The 5,000-nt window shown below is 56.0% G+C and overlaps 3 non-coding genes across 3 annotated transcripts in view; all 3 read right to left on the reverse strand.

Moving 5' to 3' along the window:
* LOC124587262 overlaps position 1 on the reverse strand; it is a 4,222-nt gene extending 4,221 nt beyond the window's left edge. The window contains exon 1 of the ribosomal RNA XR_006975384.1: position 1. This exon is cut by the window's left edge and continues 4,221 nt beyond it. This is a non-coding gene — a ribosomal RNA (large subunit ribosomal RNA).
* Positions 2 to 189: 188 nt separating this feature from the next.
* LOC124587263 lies at positions 190 to 344 on the reverse strand. Its single transcript, XR_006975385.1, has one exon. It is a non-coding gene; the product is annotated as a 5.8S ribosomal RNA (ribosomal RNA).
* A 351-nt stretch (positions 345 to 695) lies between these two features.
* On the reverse strand, positions 696 to 2,605 carry LOC124587255. The gene has a single exon (XR_006975378.1). It is a non-coding gene; the product is annotated as a small subunit ribosomal RNA (ribosomal RNA).
* Positions 2,606 to 5,000: the final 2,395 nt, after the last annotated feature.

Below are 5,000 nucleotides of genomic sequence, written 5' to 3' on the forward strand. Positions count from 1 at the left end.
GTTGTACGAGGTGTCGCACGCCACACCGCCAGCCGGCTGTGCACGCTACCGAGTAAGTACCGGTATGCGAACCGCCAGGCGACGGGCGCGCATCGCACGTTTAAGGAGGCGCGGCCGGCCCCACAGGCGGCCGCGACGCTCCCAGGTCTGCGAAGCGGGGCAAACGCCGCGCGCTTCAGTATACGTAGCCGACCCTCAGCCAGACGTGGCCCGGGAACGGAATCCATGGACCGCAATGTGCGTTCGAAACGTCGATGTTCATGTGTCCTGCAGTTCACATGTCGACGCGCAATTTGCTGCGTTCTTCATCGACCCACGAGCCGAGTGATCCACCGTCCTGGGTGATCTTTTCTTAGTTTACACTGTCTCTTTCAAGACAGTTGCATAGGCGGGACGTAGGCGTGTGGCGGCCCCTGTTCAAGCGTTCTGTGTCCAACGGCCTCACGGCCGATGGGCGTCGTACGGCTCCACACCGGAGCGGACAGGCAGTCGGGCGAAAGTCATTCAAAACCGGCGCCAGGCGCCAGGTGCCGCAGGCCAGCCGCTCCAGCGCTTCAGCGCTCGTACCACACAACATTGGCGTTAGTTTTGAGAAGCACGCGTGGTTCCGCACGCGGCGCACGGCTACTGCGAGCCGTACAGGTAGCGTGTTGCGCGACACGACACGCACATCGAAAGACATGCAGTCTAGTCGGTAATGATCCTTCCGCAGGTTCACCTACGGAAACCTTGTTACGACTTTTACTTCCTCTAAATGATCAAGTTTGGTCATCTTTCCGGTAGCATCGGCAACGACAGAGTCAATGCCGCGTACCAGTCCGAAGACCTCACTAAATCATTCAATCGGTAGTAGCGACGGGCGGTGTGTACAAAGGGCAGGGACGTAATCAACGCGAGCTTATGACTCGCGCTTACTGGGAATTCCTCGTTCATGGGGAACAATTGCAAGCCCCAATCCCTAGCACGAAGGAGGTTCAGCGGGTTACCCCGACCTTTCGGCCTAGGAAGACACGCTGATTCCTTCAGTGTAGCGCGCGTGCGGCCCAGAACATCTAAGGGCATCACAGACCTGTTATTGCTCAATCTCGTGCGGCTAGAAGCCGCCTGTCCCTCTAAGAAGAAAAGTAATCGCTGACAGCACGAAGGATGTCACGCGACTAGTTAGCAGGCTAGAGTCTCGTTCGTTATCGGAATTAACCAGACAAATCGCTCCACCAACTAAGAACGGCCATGCACCACCACCCACCGAATCAAGAAAGAGCTATCAATCTGTCAATCCTTCCGGTGTCCGGGCCTGGTGAGGTTTCCCGTGTTGAGTCAAATTAAGCCGCAGGCTCCACTCCTGGTGGTGCCCTTCCGTCAATTCCTTTAAGTTTCAGCTTTGCAACCATACTTCCCCCGGAACCCAAAAGCTTTGGTTTCCCGGAGGCTGCCCGCCGAGTCATCGGAGGAACTGCGGCGGATCGCTGGCTGGCATCGTTTATGGTTAGAACTAGGGCGGTATCTGATCGCCTTCGAACCTCTAACTTTCGTTCTTGATTAATGAAAACATACTTGGCAAATGCTTTCGCTTCTGTTCGTCTTGCGACGATCCAAGAATTTCACCTCTAACGTCGCAATACGAATGCCCCCGCCTGTCCCTATTAATCATTACCTCGGGTTCCGAAAACCAACAAAATAGAACCGAGGTCCTATTCCATTATTCCATGCACACAGTATTCAGGCGGGCTTGCCTGCTTTAAGCACTCTAATTTGTTCAAAGTAAACGTGCCGGCCCACCGAGACACTCACTCAAGAGCACCCTGGTAGGATTGCAACGGGGTCCGCCTCGGGACGCACGAGCACGCACGAGGCGCGTCGCACGCCTTCAGCTCGCCCCACCGGCAGGACGTCCCACGATACATGCCAGTTAAACACCGACGGGCGGTGAACCAACAGCGTGGGACACAAATCCAACTACGAGCTTTTTAACCGCAACAACTTTAATATACGCTATTGGAGCTGGAATTACCGCGGCTGCTGGCACCAGACTTGCCCTCCAATAGATACTCGTTAAAGGATTTAAAGTGTACTCATTCCGATTACGGGGCCTCGGATGAGTCCCGTATCGTTATTTTTCGTCACTACCTCCCCGTGCCGGGAGTGGGTAATTTGCGCGCCTGCTGCCTTCCTTGGATGTGGTAGCCGTTTCTCAGGCTCCCTCTCCGGAATCGAACCCTGATTCCCCGTTACCCGTTACAACCATGGTAGGCGCAGAACCTACCATCGACAGTTGATAAGGCAGACATTTGAAAGATGCGTCGCCGGTACGAGGACCGTGCGATCAGCCCAAAGTTATTCAGAGTCACCAAGGCAAACGGACCGGACGAGCCGACCGATTGGTTTTGATCTAATAAAAGCGTCCCTTCCATCTCTGGTCGGGACTCTGTTTGCATGTATTAGCTCTAGAATTACCACAGTTATCCAAGTAACGTGGGTACGATCTAAGGAACCATAACTGATTTAATGAGCCATTCGCGGTTTCACCTTAATGCGGCTTGTACTGAGACATGCATGGCTTAATCTTTGAGACAAGCATATGACTACTGGCAGGATCAACCAGGGAGCTGCGTCAACTAGAGCTGAGCAGCCGGCCGCCCGGGAGTGTGTCCCGGGGGCCCGCGCGAACACGCAAGCGTCCGCTCAATTATTCTGCAAACAGGAGGAGGCTGAGCTCCCCTGCACAATACACCTCGAAACCCTCTCAGGTCCCGGCGGCGCGCAGCGCCGTCCTAAGTACTTGGTCGGGTTCGAGAGAGGCGCAATCGCCCGGAGTTTGGCGAGTAGACGCTTTAGGTGCGACCACCCGTGCTCCCAACTGAGCTTGCCGCTGCCGACAGAGGCCCGGGAGCGTGCTGTCGTGGCATTGCCGGCGGGAGACAACACGCGCCACCTACGGTGGCCGGCAGCTCCAACGCCAGCGCCACAGAAGGACAAAAGCCCCACTTGGGTGCCGAAGCGAACTCTCCCAGCACAGCGCACGCGCCAACACGTCCGCACAGCTGCGATACAATCCACCTGCGAGAACCGCAGAGGCGACCGAGCAGCAGACGGCGTCGCGGCGCCGAGCGCCGGGCGGCGGCGCATCCTCAGCGCACACAGTCCTCAATCGGACCAGCACACTGCAGATGTCCACCGCGCTTCGCACCGGGCCCGCGAGGACCTACTTTGGCCGCACGGCGCCGCGTGCAGGGTGCGCCGGCGCGCAGCTGCGCCGCCTGCCGCCTCCGTCGGCCGGCGCGCCTGCCACTGGCCGCCCCCACCAGCCGGCTGTAGCGCGTGCGCCCACGCACCGCGCGGCCAGCACGCCGGAAGGCCCCCCCTCACCGGCCGGGGACGGTCCCACCCAGCCACCGCCGCGTATCGCTTCACACCCACATGCCATTCACGTTCGTGGGCATGGTGGGTATCGCTGAAACAACCGGTTGGTAGCTCAACCGATCGTCGCCATCACTGATTCACCTCTAGCGAGAACAACCGCACCACAACGGTTTACCAGTTCTTCATTTGCGTAACGTCACCAGCAAACGTAGACGTCCATCGCCATTTGCAAATTCAACGATTGTTGCATGCCTGTGTCAGGTGTCACGACACACTATGTCTGCCCACATACACGCAACAACATGTGCACGCTTCGCGAACACGTGGAAGGTGGCCCCCGTACGTATGCGATGTCCATTGCGCGAACGACTGTCAACCGGCCTCTGTCGCATGTCGCAGATGTGGAACGCAGTGCACCATGCTATCACGGTGTGTGAGAAGAGACGACTACGTCTGACAACACGCGCCACTACATCAACAGACGGCTCATGCTGATCGCCATCCACGGCATACCATACTGCAATCCAGCTCTTATAGGGAGACGACACGTAGCTGAGTGCACAATATTTGGACCGTATGGTTCGCCGTTGTTGGCGCAGTCGTGGTACGGTCACACATGTACCACGATGTATCATTCAGTACATGAGGACCAATGTGCGGTACAGTGTGTGATTTGGACGTACAACATCAGCGGACAGTTGCCACAAGCCGTACCACAACGTAGGCTGTGCTTCGCCATGCGAATGCCAATGAACAACTGCGAAGGGCATTGAGCATGTACGTCCTGCCGCCATCCGCATTACAGTGTATAGCTGCAAGGTGTTTAACATGAAGCGATACTCTGGGGACCGGGCAGTGCGAGTAGCAAACTATATTGCGGGGGTTGCAGTTAGGCAACACTACACTAATTTAACGCGTCGTATGACAATTACAGAGCAGGTTAAGGCCCAACGTGTGTTGGGTTAAGGCCCAACGTGTGTTGGGTTAAGGCCCAACGTGTGTTGGGTTAAGGCCCAACGTGTGTTGGGTTAAGGCCCAACGTGTGTTGGGTTAAGGCCCAACGTGTGTTGGGTTAAGGCCCAACGTGTGTTGGGTTAAGGCCCAACGTGTGTTGGGTTAAGGCCCAACGTGTGTTGGGTTAAGGCCCAACGTGTGTTGGGTTAAGGCCCAACGTGTGTTGGGTTAAGGCCCAACGTGTGTTGGGTTAAGGCCCAACGTGTGTTGGGTTAAGGCCCAACGTGTGTTGGGTTAAGGCCCAACGTGTGTTGGGTTAAGGCCCAACGTGTGTTGGGTTAAGGCCCAACGTGTGTTGGGTTAAGGCGCAACATAGGTTAGGTTAAGGCGCAACATAGGTTAGGTTAAGGCGCAACATAGGTTAGGTTAAGGCGCAACATAGGTTAGGTTAAGGCGCAACATAGGTTAGGTTAAGGCGCAACATAGGTTAGGTTAAGGCGCAACATAGGTTAGGTTAAGGCGCAACATAGGTTAGGTTACGGCGCAACATAGGTTAGGTTAAGGCGCAACATAGGTTAGGTTACGGCGCAACATAGGTTAGGTTAAGGCGCAACATAGGTTAGGTTAAGGCGCAACATAGGTTAGGTTAAGGCGCAACATAGGTTAGGTTAAGGCGCAACATAGGT

Source organism: Schistocerca americana, unplaced genomic scaffold (assembly GCF_021461395.2).
Source record: "Schistocerca americana isolate TAMUIC-IGC-003095 unplaced genomic scaffold, iqSchAmer2.1 HiC_scaffold_596, whole genome shotgun sequence".
NCBI classification, from domain to species: Eukaryota; Metazoa; Arthropoda; class Insecta; order Orthoptera; family Acrididae; genus Schistocerca; species Schistocerca americana.